This window comes from Pleurodeles waltl, chromosome 2_2, assembly GCF_031143425.1.
Source record: "Pleurodeles waltl isolate 20211129_DDA chromosome 2_2, aPleWal1.hap1.20221129, whole genome shotgun sequence".
Taxonomy (NCBI): domain Eukaryota; kingdom Metazoa; phylum Chordata; class Amphibia; order Caudata; family Salamandridae; genus Pleurodeles; species Pleurodeles waltl.
Window position 1 is genome coordinate 316260192 of NC_090439.1, and position 17262 is coordinate 316277453.

Below are 17262 nucleotides of genomic sequence, written 5' to 3' on the forward strand. Positions count from 1 at the left end.
GCGGCTGATGCAGTCACAGCGGAGCCTGTTTTTTCCCACCTCTCACTGGTCTGTGGAAACCCAGGAGGCATGGAAAAACGGTGGTGAGACTACCAAACACCCTTCTGCTGCCTAATTCAGGACTTAACAAGCCAAGACGAGGCAGATGCTTCCCCGGGTGACATTACTGCAGTGGCAAACTACTTTGTCTCCTACAGTTATTACTCCACAACAGTGGATAACCGGATTTCAATACAGTTATCAATGCTAATGGCACTTTATGAGAGCTATAGGTAACAGCTATACATAGCAGAGCAGATATATCACAGACCATATGGCGTTATTACTCTTGGTGGGCGGAGTGGAAGGAAAGAAGGTGCTGGGTTCATACAGCGGACGCCCTCCTGCTGGGGTGGGGGGGGGGGTCGCAGAAATGAAGAGTGACGGAAAACAGCTGCACACTGTAAGAAGTTAGGCCTTCGAAGCTTGAGGCCACAAGCAGAAAGTTTAAAATGCCAATGTGCATAGGGAGTACTTAGGGCACACCTAAGAACAGTTCTTTCATCCTCCATAGTTCTTACATCACCTATTAATTGCCGGACTGAAAAGAGCCAGCAGGAATGCAAAGGTATTCACAATGCCTCTGATGGTCAAAGGTCTTCAAACTGCGAGGCTGCTCCCCACACACCAACTTGGAGTGCAAGTATCAGATGAGGTAGGATTATAAAGTATAAAGCCCACTATAACTCTAGGATAAAAGCAATTCTTCTGCCATATGCTCAAATGCAATCCTTCTGACAGGTGGTTTGTGGCTGGCCTTATTCCTGCCCCCCCCTGAAGGCTGCCTCATCTGCTGGGTCCAAACTGAGGTGGCATGGTGTGCATAAGTATGGTTTGGGACGCGGCCCGAGTGATTACCAGTGGCTGAGATTAATTCAAGCATTCCATCTGTATCTTTTTTTGTATAATTCCTTGGTCGAGGCAGTGAGAGACCATTTTGAACATTTAAAGCCACTGCACTGAAATGCCTAATCCGGCTACACTCTTTTGTACCATGGACTTGCCTCATCCTATCCTCAGCCCTGCTGTACTTAAGTCAAAGGTAAAGACATACTTGTGTATTTTCTAAATCAATAAAAAGCTGATAAAACAGAGGTTAGTATTGATTGGACAATGTTTGGTGTCAATAAAAATGAAACTGAGCTGCTAAAACAGCCTAAGTAGAAGGTATTTTATCAATAGAAGTTAGTAGCCAGTACGTCCTAACCCGCATGCATTGAGATTTCACAATACTCAGTTCAATGTGAGTAGCTCATTCAGTTCCACTTTTTACGCAGCAAGCTGGGACTCGTAGTTACGCTTGAACCTTTAAAAAACAAGAGTGCACGTACCAGAATTAAAAATAAAACTTGGATGAGCATGCTTGCAACTAGAAACTTTACAGCATGAAACAGACTATGGGGGTCATTCTGACCCCGGCGGTCTAAGACCGCCGGGGCCAGGGTCGGCGGGAGCACCGCCGACAGGCCGGCGGTGCCCCGCAGGGCATTCTGACCGCGGCGGTTCGGCCGCGGTCAGAAAAGGCAAACCGGCGGTCTCCCGCCGGTTTACCGCTGCCCTTAGAATCCCCCATGGCGGCGCAGCTTGCTGCGCCGCCATGGGGGATTCTGACACCCCCTACCGCCATCCTGTTCCTGGCGGTTCGCCCGCCAGGAACAGGATGGCGGTAGGGGGTGCCGCGGGGCCCCTGGGGGCCCCTGCCGTGCCCATGCCAATGGCATGGGCACGGCAGGGGCCCCCGTAAGAGGGCCCCGCAAAGTATTTCAGTGTCTGCTAAGCAGACACTGAAATACGCGACGGGTGCAACTGCACCCGTCGCACCCCTGCAACTCCGCCGGCGTCCTCGTTGCAGGGGCATTTCCTCTGGGCCGGCGGGCGCTCTTTTGGAGAGCGCCCGCCGGCCCAGAGGAAATGTCTAAATGGCCGCCGCGGTCTTTTGACCGCTGTGCGGTCATTCAGCGGCGGTACCTTGGCGGACGGCCTCCGCCGTCCGCCAGGGTCATAATCAGGCCCTATGCATTCCTAAAGGAAAATATAAACGCTGTTTTTGTTATTTTGTACTAGTACATAGACACATCTAAAGGACAATATACTCCTTGGAAACAATATAATAAAATACTTTGGAAATTATTTGTTTCTTTTCTAACTTGTGGAGTCCTAAAAAGTGTTTTGTTACTGTTCTCTCTGTGCTGCGAAGGCAGAGAGTGGGGTAATGTGCACTTCCACTATGTGCCTCACCCTGGTGACGTTGTTTGACATTCCACCTCACTTTACTGTCTTGGCTATCTGGTGTTACTTCCCACAAATACACACCGGTGAGCACGTTTGTGTTACTTTAATACAGAAACGTATGACTAAAGTCCGGGGTTTACATCTGTGGTAGTATACAATTGTCACACTATACATAGCTGTATTATTGTACACACAACTTTGTCTGTTACTGTACAGTGCTACCCTGCCACATCTGTGATACCACACACTCATTATATAAGCTACATTACCCTCAAGGATGGTGTTGAACCTGGCCCTTTTTGCAGACTCATCCCCAAGCTTTTTGCCTCCTTCCTCCTATTTTTTTCTGACCAGTTTTTGTTGGCTGTAGGACTCTGGGCACTTTACCACTGCTAACCAGTGCTAAAGTGCATATGCTCTTTGTGTAAACTGTATTGGTGATTGGTTTATCTCTGATTGACATATTTGATTTACTAGTAAGTCCCTAGTAAAGTGCACCAGAGGTGCACAGGGCCTGTAAATCAAATGATACTAGTGGGCCTGCAGCACTGGTTGTGCCACCCATACAAGTAGCCCTGTAAACATGTCTCAGACCTGCCACTGCAGTGTCTGTGTGTGCAGTTTTAACCAGCCAATTCGACCTGGTAAGTGTACCCACTCACTAGGGCCAAATCATCCCTTTTTATACTTGTAGGGCACCCCTAAGGAAGGCCCTAGGCAGCCCCATGGGCAGGATGCAGTGTATGTTAAAGGTGGGACATGTACTGAGGAGTTTTTCATGTCCTAACAGCCACTGAAATACTGCCAAATTCGGTTTTCGATGTTGCAAGGCCTATCTCTCTAATAGGTTAACATGGGGGCTGCCTTTAAATAACTTTTAAGTGCAGTTTCCCTTTGAGAGCAGATAGAGATAAAGAGAATGGGGTCTCTGAACTCACAATTTAAAAATACAACTTTTGGTAAAGTTTGTTTTTGAAGTGTCTGCTTGAAAATGCCACTTTTAGAAATTGGGCATTTTGTCTTGCTTAATCCATTCTGTGACTCTGCCTGCTTGTGTATTCCCTGTCTGGGTCAGACTGACAGTTGGGCTGTTTGTGAATCTCCACTAGACAGTGACACAAAGGGATCTGGGGTGTAGCCTGCATATCCTGATGAGCCATCTGGGCTAGAGTGGAGGGAGGAGTGATCACTTACACCTCAATGGGCTGTGCCTGCCCTCACACAATGCAGTCTCCAAAACCCTGGTCTGTGTCTGGGGCCAGACCTGGGAAAGGCAGGATCTTGTGAACTACAGAAACTTTACTTTGAAGTTTGCCTACTTCAAAGGCAGGAAGGTGTATAATTAGAGGGCCCAAACCCCCAGATTTTCAGATTACTTTAAGATTTGCTTCTGGAACAAAAAAGAAACCTCTGCCAAGGAGAAGAGCTGGAGGGCTGAGAAGAAGTGCTGGCACTACCTGTGGCTGTGCTTTGTTGGGCTATCCTGCAGTTGCTGCTGCTGCCTAAGGAAGGGGACAAAGACTGGACTTTTTGGTATATCCCTGCTTGAGAAGTTTCTCCAAGGGCTTGGACTGAGCTTGCCTTCTGTGTTGAAGTCTCAGGGCCATCAAAGACTTCCTCTGCCAGCACCTGGAGACTCTGCTGAGTCTCCTGCCCTGTAAAGTGGCGCCCTAACTAGTCCCTGGGCCCTTGAAAGGTGAAGCTTGTAAAATAAGGACTGAAATCCACGCACAGGAAGCCGTACAGGGAAACTTTCAAAGCACCACCTGCAGTGCGGCTGTAAAAACGATGCGCCACACACCTCTCGGCTGAAATCAATAGACCACCTGCATCAAGGCTGGGAAATCGACACATCTCCTGCATCGCGGCTGGAGAAACGGTGCAATACCTGCTTGCGGCTGCTGAAAACAACCTAAACCCACACAGCACGGTTTTCCATCACAGTGCAGCCGGATTTCTCATGCATCGCTGGGTGTCAAAATCATCGTGGATCTGCATGGATCCGAGGTGCCCCATCTGGAAATTGACGCATCCCTCTCTTGCAGGAGAGAAAAACAACACACTGCCTCCTCGACCAGAGAGGAAATGACGCACGGCCTCACTTACGAGTAAGAAATCAACACATTGCTGACTTTTCTGAAGCGCGCTCGCCCATGCGGCTTTATTTTTTACGCAAACCAGGTACTTTGTGTAACAACGTTTCCACTGTTTTCTATGAAGTAAGACTCTTTTTATTTAAAAAATTCATATGTTGAATTGGGTTTGTAGGATTTTTGTCGTTTTGGTCTTGTTTGATGTAGATAAATATTGGTTATTTTTCTAAACTGATGTGGTGTCCATTTTGTAGTGTTCTCACTGTATTACTGTGTGTTTTGGTACAAATGCTTTACACATTGCCTTTGAGATAAGCCTGACTGCTTGTACCAAGCTACCAAGGCATTGAGCAGGGGTTGTCTTAGGAGTGTAACTCCTGTACCCTGACTAGAGTGAGGGTCCTTGGTTGGACAAAGTGCAAACTGACTGCCAACCAGAGACCCCATTTCTAACAGATGGATATTCTGGATACTTCTAGTCGTAGAGATACTAGGCGTACCTACAGAGACACTAATCCACATGTCTCTAAAATATTTGTCGCTATGCATACTTGTGCTTTGCCCATGTCGGTGTTACATGGAAGCTGGCTACTAACAGAGCTTCTACAGGTTTAGCTCAGGACTTACAACCGAGGTTCTAGGATGGCCATAGTAGGATTATATGTCTAAACGCCTTTATCTTCAATCACCTTTTTAAAATGCTTAATGGCCTGGGTTCAATTCACAGAGAGGGACAGGCTTGCCTCACCACATAGCTCTCAAAGGAGTCCAGCAACGGGGGGAACAGAAGAACACCAGCCTGAGCTCTCATCAAAAGGTCCAGGGGTTTTGAGGTCTCCTCAGGCTTGTGTTCTATGGCTCACAATTCACTGCACATAGGATATTGGTATTCGCCAACTCTTCCAGATGAAGGCCTGCTGTTGGAGTCTCCCAGACTGGAGGGACAAGTCCTTTGTCACAGCCTTGCGGGAGTCATAGCTGTGGATGGGAGGGGTTGTGCCACTCCTCAGCAAAACAGAGTCCTGAGGTCATCTGGTTCCAACATAGTAGATGAGGGCAGTGCAGAACCTTTTGTTGTCAGATGTGTCTAGACAAAGAACTAAGCTGCTGTCCTGTACTTTAAATGACATATACCAACACTGCAGGGCGACGCCTGTGAGGTGGTTTCAGGGGTACAGGAAAAAAATACACACAACGTCCCCAATAGAATACATTTGATGAGTCATATCCTAATCGTGAACATAGGGAAGAACTCATTAGAGTGCAGGTTTATAATGTTCTATCTGCCTTTGGAAATACTGTTCAACCGTAATCCTCAAAATCAATAGAACAGGAGGTATGGGTCCAAATACACCAAGTGCTCATAGGTATGGCTCCAGGACTGATAATCATCTATAAGTTTTGGAACTTGGCTCTGGGCAACTTTGTAAAGGAAGAAATTGCTTCTTCCATCCCTGATGCTTATAGGGCAGTTCTCACCATCGGGGGCTTTTCACGACAAATATGGGAGAAAAGATGAAAAAAGGGCACTGAGCTGGCTTCTGCATTCGCCAAAAATGTTTTCGAAATGCATTTGTGTCCACATTTCCTTACTTTCTGTGGTGTCATCCGCAGGGAAAGTGACTTGCAGAAGGTCAGACTCTCCCATCAATGACATTACAGGGAACAAGTCTAACAAAAAATAGTCAAAAGATGGATGTTAAAAAGTGCAGGAAATAGAGTGATGGACTAAGAACACCATCTTCCACTTTCACATGTTTTGGAAAAAATGACCGCCTCGTGGAAAGAACTGCACAGAAAGTGCCAAGGGACTGTGGAGGCTCTCATTACTGCTGCCACCCCCCCATCCTAGTTTGTATACATGAATGTATCTGTCCTTTAAAAGTAAGAGAGTTGGGGTTTTGGATGCACATCCTAACTTCTCCGTACGTTAAATTTAGGCGACCCTGGAGCATAACTAGGCATTCTACATTTTTAAGTGATTTTGCTAAAATGATATAAATATGTAGTATATTTACTTATAGGAGATAAATTCAGTCCTCTTCAACCATTAGTTTATTATTATATTGGTTAAATTTTTCTTCCACACACTACTGCAATATCGCATGGGACGAAGAGCAAGTCCACTTCAGGTATTGGTTAACTTCAGTGTGAGTGACAAGGCGTACATCCACACTAAGTAATTCCCTTCTATGCTGGGGAATACTGCAGCAATTCTTCCTTTTCAGACTAGAAAAATCATTGCTTTTGGCAGTGCTTCAGTTTTTATCATGGCGAAAAAAAGAACAGGGAGCTCCCCCATCAATGTGTTCTTACAAAAACATGACAAAAACATTAAAGCGCCAAGACTATCAGCCAATGCCAGACATTTGGCTTTGCCAGTGCTTATTTACACATTTGGTCTTCAACAGCTGTTTCCACAAGGACATGCTCTGGTCTCTTGTGATATGCTAGCACACTATATTGTCTGCCAAAGGTTTTTTCAATGTTTACTCTTCAGGAACAATGAACTTTCCTGAAAGGCTTGTGCCAATGCCCTGCTTCTAGAGTATAGATTATGTACTGCTTCTAGAGTACAGATTAGGCATGGCAGGAGGTAGACTGTCCACTGCCTCCTTCACTGCATTGTACAGGGGATTAGCATTCACAAAGTTTGTCTCAGCGACAGAAGATAATTCCTCTCTCTAATCAATAAATCAGTGCCTTGGAAATGCTGTTTCTTTCAGTGCTGTGCATGACGTAATTTATCTCACCCTCACACAATAACTAGATAAAGGTGGACAGGCTCTACCACTCTTAGTAAAACAAAGTGTCCACAACAACTTAATTTGTGCAGAAATACAAAAATGTGTACATTGTGCATAATATGAAGAACAAGGTCTAGCCTATTCAAAGTCTGTCCTGTCCTTCCTCAAGTGGGAAAGCTACTAAGATTAAAACAAAAATGTGATGAATGGGAGACAAAATAGAATTTTGGCATCAGACAATTTGAGCTGCAAGACTGAGGGGGGATGGGTAGCTAGTATGGTTCACGACAAGGTAACTTTCACAAAAAGTACATGTAAGCAGCTTTTAACATTTCTGCTTGACTGGATAATACGACACATCAAGCTGTATAATACCTTTCTAAAAACAGAATCAAAAGCAACATATTTGTCCATGAAAGATCACTGTTGTTGTCTATGTGCACTTGGAAGTCTGTACCGCATTAAAGCATGTTTTCAAATCGGTTCGATTCTGAGACTTGGAGACGAAAGAAAGATCAAATAATCGGCAACTTCAGTGGTGATACATGAAAAGTATACATGGATATTTCCTGAACTATTTTAAGGCTATTTCATGGTGCCTTTCACTAACTTGCTGTTTCAACATGCCAGAAGGTTGCACCACTGAGCTCCTTGAATAAAAAATATTCTTAGAAGGGCAGTCCCAAAATCCTTACAAATGTTGTCTTGATAATCTACTCTACAGTTAGTCAGCACTGATCCATGAGTATGGAGCCCATCCCATATGTTCGGGATAACCACTGCCTATGTAAATTTTCCCAATTTAGGTACACTGTTTATAAATATATATAGTTTTAATATCCTGTACATTTTGCAAATCTAGTGTTGTGGAACAATGGACAAACCTAGTATTTTACTTTTTGATAAATTACTAAGCAGGAATGGTACCAAAGTTAATTGCTAGTAGATCAAGAACATAGTAAGATTAACTTCAGAAGACAGCTAGACAGAGGTAGAACAGAACTAGAGCAGATTTATATTGAAACTACAGCATTGATAGAGCAGCTCAAGAACACAGCACAATATTGATAAACACCGTCCTGAAAATAGCTGAGCCTGAACACAGCCAGAATATAGAATAATCAGGCTCAAACAAAAGGCTGAGTAGGACTACTACTGATCCAGAGAATGGATCTAGAAAATATAGCTCCAGACATTGCAGGAATAAAGGAGAAGAGCCAGAACACACGAAGAATAGAATCTGAACAGAGTGAATGAGAAAAATCAAGAATAGACCCAGTTCATACAGCCAGCAGGCCTGGACCAAAATATCAGTATATTGGGAATGGAACTGGAATAGAAACACAACTGAACTTGGAGAGAATGCGACCAGAATTGGACAATACTATAATCCATATTCAATTAGAAAACTACTAAAACAAAATCAGAATAGAAGTAGGTTGCATCTGGAATAGACAGACAAAGTAGGCAGGTTATTCCTAGAACACAGTCAAAAGCATAGCTGAAAAACAATGTGAAGTGCACCAGATCACAGTCACAATATAAGCAGAACAGAGCCAAAACAAAGCCTGGCTGGCAGCCGACGATTAGTAGAATATTACTTTCAGCTGTGTAACGTGTTTCTTGCATCTTAAACAAATAAACAGATTTGATCCATAAAAGTAGACCATACTGACAGTCTGTGTAGTACTAGAATATACACACAACACACTAGAATTAAAACAGAGCAAGCACAGAGTCACAATCGTGCCAGAAAAGAGATAGAACTCATCTAAACCAAGCTGGACTTTTATAAACAGATTTTGAAACAAAGCCAGAATGTAGCTAGAATAGAACCAGAAGACATTCCAGTCAGAATACAGCCAAGACAAAATCATGATGGAATGAGAACCGATGAAGAACGTATTCAGAAGAGAATTTAATGGAATTAAGACAGACCTAGATCCAACGTCTAATAATAATATAGAACAAACTCAGAACCCAACCAGAGTAGAATTAGAAGACAACACAATTAGAATAGACTAGAACATAACACGACTAGAACTACAACAGACTTGAAACATAGTGAGAATAGCGTTACAACAATTCCATAACACAATCCAAAACAGTATTACAATGAGCAAGTATACAGACCTAAGTAAAGACAGATATAAAACACAACAAAAGATCTGTAACATGACAAAAATAAACTCAGTACTGGTCACAAACTTAGAACAGACCTAGATATAGATGGAGCAGAACCAGAATATAGCCAGAATACAATTGGAAAATAACCCAAAGTAAAATTCGAACTAGAACATAATTAGAAACGAACCCAGTTTAGAACTAGAACTGAGTCAGAACACAGACAGAGGACCATCAATATGAAGGACGAGAATATATTAGAGAAGAACTAGAAAATACTCAAAACACTGTGTGAACGCTAGTAGAGCCAGAAGCGGTCCTGGATAAGAGTAGACTAGATTTAGACTAGATCCAGAAAACAAGTGGTGAAAGTGGAACAGATGAAGAACACAGGTTGGATACAACTATTATAGAACTCTAATTAATTACGACAACTCCTTTGATATATCAAGAATAGATCCCGAAAAGTCACACTGGCACCAGAGCCAATCAAGGACAGAGAATGAATAAAGCGAAACCAGAACAGCAATAATGAGCTAACACATTTCTGGATTGTAGTTAGCATCGAGCCAAGGGACTTAACTTCTATAGGGCTTTATTAGCACCCTTCATTTTCTTATCCACAGTATATTGTGGGTGGGGGGTGTGGTGGGACGCAGAGTGCACTCTTATTACCACCGCTCATTCTTCAAGGTCCTAAATATTGTACCACAGACACTATATGGTTTTGAGTGAAGCAGCTCCTGAGCCCTCTTTAGCAGTCGGTTCGGTAGTCTCGCCCCAGCAAGCAGAGATGGCATGTTATCCATTCATGCCCTGGGCCTTGTAACATTGGGATACCAATGAGGGTGTGAGTCATTTGTTCTGTGACCAGATGTCGACATCTGACACTGAAACGCAAGGGAGGAGAGGAGCCGCGTGTCAGCCTGGAAGGAACTTTTGGAACAACAGTAAAGCCGTAGTATTTAAAGAACACTGGTTAATTTTAGGCTTCTATTGCGAGATACCCGATCCAGCAGTCTTACCTGGGCAGTACACACAACGCAGCGCGCGAAGCTTTGTGGGCCCTGTAACAATGCAGAACCTTTTCCTCTTATTCTGCGAGGTTAGACCACGTTACATATTACATCTGTTAATCACACTTTTTGAAGTGTTTTCTTTACATAGACTATGTAGTGACATGTTGGAGGGGTGTGTGAGGGTTTTTAATACTACTGAAAGTTTGTGAATTTCGTAAAACTTTCTAGCATAACTTGCCTTCGCTGCAGCAGAGTGTGTCTACACATTTGTGAGATTATTATCACTGCACAGGGAGATATTTTTCATTTATCACATCCATCTAAAGTGGAAAATATACACAGCCATTTTTCTTAGCAAGTGTTTCAATGTACAATGGCAAAGGTATGTACACCTCAAAATTCACCCCCGCACCTCCCCCCGCCCTTGCAAGTTTACCTTGCGCGATATAAATCGTTGTGAAGGTCATATTTTTTCTGCAAATGTGGTACGGAACTTGGAGAAGTTTCAAAGCTATCCATAGATCACATGAAAGTTCCAGTAGAAAAAAGTTTGGATTTTGAAAAGCTTCTAGTTACAACAAAAAAGATTGCACATTGAAAGCATTTGGTTGTGGTGGAAAACAAGTTATGTTTTTCTCTTTCACTTTCAATGATTACTGGGTCAAAATTCAGAGTTTGGTCATGAACATAATAGCGCCTTTCCACTGCTACATCCCTGTAGTACTGTAGAACCTAACTGGGTTGTGGACTAGTGTATGGACTTTAAGGACGGGCCAGGGTAGTACGAGAAGTTCTGTGGAGAGCAGTCCTTTGTTTCTGATCACTGTATAAGTGCAGCATATGGCTTCCAAATACATATGGGTTTGTTTAGTTTTCACCCCACTCTTCACTGTCGGGAGGGCCTGTGATTCATAAGAAGTGTGACCCGAAGTGAGTCATGGTGCCTCACCAACCTTTAAAAATAATAATAAATACTACTTTGCACTTTGCGGATCTGCCAATATGGTTTATAGCACACTCTTTTTAGGCCCATCGCACAGTGCGGCTATCTGGTTATAAGGACTTATTGTGGGCTTATGAAGAGCTTACAGGGACTTACAGCCTGCTTGTTGCTTACCATTGTTTGGCTTTGTTATCAACACCACTGCTTGCTTTTTATTCAGTGACTTTCCTTGTCTATCTTGTGTTTGCCTCTCCCCTGGAACATAGCATCTTTACTTCCTCTCTGACTGAGTTCCACTGTTGAATTTTAGGGAACTGTTTCTTCTTTTTGGCTTAGCACTGCATGAGATTTTCCCTTAAGCTTCACCCTACTAAATATCCTATCCTGGCTGTCTGCATCATGTGCTGCAGAGTGTTAAGTGTGCTTCTCCTCCACCATTCCCCCTCTGAGCCACATGGCTTTCTCCCTTGGTGTGTTTTCCCCCGCCCACCTTGATTTTTTATTATCTCCCCACATAACCATCCTTCCCCCACCCGCTTCCCCCTGCCTCCCTCTGCCCACCCCGACCTGCTCAGCCCTCTTTTCTTAGAGGGCAAGGTAGCAAGTGGCTGCAAGCTCCTTCAGCTTAAAAAAGTGCTTTCACACCATTCAGTTTCATATTTTTTGGGTCGAGCCTGCGTCGCATGCGCTTGCACATGCGTATCGCTAGGGAGACGCGTTAGGAATTAGAAAAGGGCTCAGAGCCCCGTCCACGTCACGTCAGTGTCTTTCATTGGTTTGTGGGCTTGCCGGTTAGAATCTGCTTGCTTTGATAACTGGAAGGCATGCATACGTCATGTCTTTTCCAGTGGTTAGTCCTCCTCGAGCGCAGCGACCAAGTAGAGAAAACATGCGATGCTCGGTGTTTCCCGTCAGCTTTGTGGACTACTTTTTTTCTATTTTCACAGCGCGATCTCGTTTGGCAGAAGTCGAGCGCTTTACATAATATCGACCCTGTCAAACAGTTAATTGCACTTTTGCCAGTTACATACATAACTGCACTTTTGCCAATAGGTTTCATTATGAGTGAACCGCGATTGTGCAAGAAAAATCCGGTTGGGAGTTTACACCTGGTAATAGCTGTAACTCTGACAAATGCGAGACCCTAGTGCTTTGCAAATGCTTAATTTGCTTTACCAATCCATTTTGGAAATAAATTAGGTAACAAAAAAATGGCGCCTGTGCCATTTCTTAGGTGCAAATGTGTGGTAATACTTGAGTGCCTCTCCAAAATGATGTTGCCAGCCAGTAAACTGAAAGAAAAAAACATGTTTGCATTATTTTGTAGGCATGCGCATGCTTGGTGCATGTGGCTACAAAATGAAGCAGCCGAGTCAGGGATGTGGAATTTAAAAGAATATCCACTTGTCCATGGGACAGGTTGTTTTTTAAATCTGCTTGTCCTGTAAAATAAAACTGCTTGTCCCTTTTGTGACATGCATTTTGATACTAATACTATAGCAGGGCTTGAACACTAGCATTTTCAAACCCTACTATAGCAATTTCCTTATTCTGCCACCTTTCCGCTGATCTACATACTGGGGCTGGAGGAAAGCAGTAAGTAATAGTTCTAGGGCTGGAATACCTCTGAGTCTGTGCAAACCTACCAACTTGCATGTTTTAATGATTTTCACCACCTCTTCTCTAATCTTTTGCCATACTGAGAAAGGTTGGAAATTTACTCCTGACAAGGGCAAAAGTAAAAGTTCTTCCACGCTTGGGAAAAAGTGGTTGGAAGGAAAGTGAACTTCTAAAACGCTCGATAGATTTTTGCATGAGCAAATCTACACAGGCATATTTGTTCATGATAAAATACAGCTCACTAATATTTTCTAAGAGTATGATTTCCTGGTCTACTTCTGTAAATTATCATGAATTCATGAAAGACACTAAGGCAAAGACATATACCATTTCTGCACTTTTTTGACTTTCTTAAAGAATTGGGCCCCTAATTAGGTCTGGCATTAACCAAGACATTTTGGTCCAGATTTAAGAGGGCCTTGTGCCATTCTAACAAAACATTAGCGTCATTTTTTTGATGCTAATATGGCATCAGAAGGCCAAAAACATCTAAAGTGGCGCAATGCATGCATTGAGTCACTTTGCAACCCTTTGGGCCACATTATGCCTGCGTCAGGCATAATGTATGCAAATGCCCCCCCCGTTTGGGGGGGGGGCAAAAAAATGGCAAACGGAAATCTAAATGATTTCCATGCACCATTTTTTTCAGCACTTTAACGCCTGCTCGGAGAGACATTAAAAGGCTTCCATTGGTTTCAGTGGGCTTCTGGGTGCTTTGCAGGATTAGCTTCAAAATTGTTGATGCTAATCCCGCAAAGCGCTGGGCTAGTGTAGAAAAAGATGACGCTAATACCCCTAACAACCGCCATGGTGAGACATATTTCAAATTCAGCACACACATGGTGGCAGTGAAGGGGTGCAAAGGGGCGCAAGAAAAGTTGCGCTGCAAAACCAAAAGACTGACAACCAATGTCTGATAGGTTGGCGTTGCCAGTACTTGTTTATTTTCATATTTCCCACAATCTTCTTGAAGATGGCTAGACTGATTTTCCATTATGAATATTTTTTTAAATACTAGCATGCATCAACAAATTTTACTAAATGATGCTTCAAAGAAATAGTACCTAAAATTTCACATTAATTTAGCAAAATGTTTTTTTCCTATTTTCATTTTTTTCTGAACATTTTATTTTGAAATCAAAGAATCATCAATTTTGCATACAAGCTTCTGCAAACATCTGTGTACACTTTTGTTTATTGGAACCACTGTCAGTAGTGCAGTGTGACCTTAAAACGTTTATTTAGAGCGCTTATCCTAATAATAAAGGCTTTACATTACTGAACCATCAGTACAAGTTCAGACAGCATTAGCATATGGACATAATTATTACCTCAACTTCAGACTGTTCTCTTCCCTGTAAACTGGCAGCCTAAGGGTCTGTGCTGCAGGGGCCTGTGGCTACTTGGCCCAATGACAAAATAAATAGGAAAACGTGTTGTCCTTGACCCCAAACAATATGTCCTGGGTATCTAGCTATAGGAGTTCCACATCCCCTGCAACTGCACAGGCTTTTTTCCCTTGTATATTACCCATGCTGTATATTTATTAGCCATGTTCCACAAGGTGTGGCGCATTTCGGATTAACAACACTGCAATTCCTGAGACGAAGCCATAACCCTTTGGAGGCGGACTGCTCTATGTACTGATAAAGAAGGGGGTAGGGTGAAAGGCTGGGCCACTGTGGGCCCAATTCACAAAGCTTTTTTCTTGGAGTAGATATGACTTACTCCTAAAAATTCAAGAGCAAGCCACATCTACTTGCAGAGCGAACTTTTATGAAATGGTCCTGTTACAGCAGCAGGGAGGAGTTAGAGTCACATCAGGCCTACCTACCCACGGAACGACTGCTTCCCAGTCTTGCTGTCCTGTCAGAGTCCATGTCTGGCCTGGCACTTATTATTCTGATTTTCAAACACACAAGGTAGTCTCTGTTGTCCCTCAGACCCTTTGTCTTATGGAAGGTTCTTACAAAGCCAATTCTTCTTTTTTCAGTTTCACCAGCTATGAAAGGACGATTTGACATGAACATAATTTATGTCTAATATTACTGCTTTGATAATTCCGCATGGTTCCAACAGTGTGATGAAACGCGCTAGCTTATTTGGTCTGGAGACTGCGGTCAATATTTAAAGCATAGATGCCTAATAATGGATATGAACTAGGCCAGCTCGTTATGATGGGGCCAATTGCTATGGTAATTTGGAAAAAGACAAAATGATCTTCCTTATGAAGTTAGAGCAATTGTCGCTATGATCGCTAAATGGAATTCAAAGTATTACTTTTTCAGAGCTGAGTACTTTGTTCTTTGAGTGCCCCACATCCTCTGATGCCCACAAGGAAAGCAGCTTCTCTTCTACTTTCTCGCTTTGTTAGAGAGAAGAGTTTGGGAGAAAAACAATGAACTATTAAGTACTGCTGGGGATGTCACAATGGAGGATCCAGATTTGTTTAATAAGGTTAGTAACCCTATATATGTCCGGACAATACTCAGATGGGCTTGGTGGGAAGGCATTACAAGAGCTGTCCTGGTTAAATCCTGAGTTGCTTCTTTATATGTTCTTGTTATTTATCTGGCTGTGTTCTGGTGCACCCTCAGGTCAATGCTAGCTGTGAGTGGGCCTGTTGTAACTCATTGTACTTGTAGTCTGAATCTATTCTTGCTCTACTTTAAATTTACTCCGATTTTGGTCTTGGCCTGTTCTAGGTTTATCTTGGTTGTTTTTTTCTGCTCTGTTCTAGTCAATGTTCTGTTGCAGTTCATTTGTGGGATTTTTGTAATTGTGTTCCTGCTAAGGTATGCTTGCATGTTAATTTGTTCTAATTCTAGTCTTATGTTATGTTATTGGTCTAGTCCATGATATGCTTCGATTAATTATCTTTTCCAGTACTCCACCAGCTTCATTCTGTACATCTTTAGCTCTGGGTATTGCCTGAGTGCACTTTATTTGTTATAGTACATTCAAGTTGGGTTCTTGAACTGTTCTACTTCAAAAATGATTCGGGTTATATCGTGATCTGTTTCTATGCTGTCTTTGTTCTGGGTTCTGTACTCCGTGTACTTTAATTGTTTACAGTTCTGCTCAGGCTGTGTTCTGGTTCGGTTTAGCTCCACTAAACTGTAGTCTGTGCTATGGATATAAACTAGCTTACTCTGCTTTGTACAAGAGATGTTATCTATTCTGTTTTCATCCTGTTCTAATTGCGGTCTGGTTGTGCCTTGGTTCTGTTTTAGTTTTATTCTGGAATTGCTTTATTTAAATTGGTGCTATATGCTGAGTCAACTTGAGATCAATTATGTGTCTGTTCTCTATTTGTTCTGGTTAGATATTTGCTCTTTTCTCGCTGTATTCTGGACACTTCTGGTTCCTTTCTCCCGGCTGTATTCTGTATATGTTATAGTTTTGTTCTGGTAATATTCTCTTTGTGCCTCGTACCTCCTAATTCGTTGTGCTGGCTCTGCTCGGCTGTGCTGTAGTTTTCTAGTGATACTGTTTTGACTGTACAACAATTATAGCAACGGATTGAAAAGTTAAATGGATCTGTCTCCAGCGAATGCCACTGTAATCCTGAATGCTATGCATAATGCTGCAGCACTTCACTGCCTCAAGCCTGGTGAGTGAATACTGCTTATCTCAACAGGCAGAAGCTTCGAGGGAAGTCACAAGCTGACACAGGGCCAACCTCCTCACAACTCCCAGTTTACTCATCAAACAGCCGACGCACCCCTTTCCACCACCCGCACGCGGGCAAGAAGCAGGCAGTGCCCCCTCTTTCGTGGAAGGCCAGCATCACACAGGGTGCACACAGGCGCTTAGCTTCCATTGGTGCAACAGGTACAGTGCACCGGGGTACAGAAGCCTGAGGGGGCACTGAACTCTGATTCTTACTGTATTTCGCAATTTAAACATCGGCCGGCGGGCTCATATCCTTATTCGTACTAGGGTCATGGCACCCTGGCTACGCCACTGGTTGAACATATAAAATGCACTGACATACTTAAATTAACATTCACGTCTCCAACAATAATCACTCAGTCAAACCTCAAACACACACAGCACTTAGTGGCACGTACGTCTATTCATAGTTACTAAATCCGTATGCACGCACACGCTGCACTTACATGCTCAGTAGCAATGTGCTGTTACGCCACTGTGGTCATGTAAACTATTTTCATCGCACTTACCACTCAAACGCAGTAGCAACGCACGTACACTGCTTTCACAAACACCACCTGACAGGGACGCACGAGCGACTCTAAACGGCGCACGCCCTCACACTGACCAAATCTGCAGCAGCATCCACTCGGACTGCGTGCCAGCTCGACCTGGAGAAAGCCAGGCCACCCCTGCCGGGAATGCCAGCCGAGCCCCTAAAGCTGATGCCAGAGAATAGCCTGGGCAGGAAGGCACACTTGGGAGCAAAGCGCTGGAGGCGGCGTGAGTAC

At 43.4% G+C, this 17262-nt stretch overlaps 1 protein-coding gene across 6 annotated transcripts in view; it reads right to left on the minus strand.

The window, feature by feature from the left end:
- The window catches only part of NFATC1 (nuclear factor of activated T cells 1), a 395649-nt gene that overhangs the window by 355240 nt on the left and 23147 nt on the right, over positions 1 to 17262 (minus strand). The gene's annotated exons all lie outside the window — the stretch shown is intronic.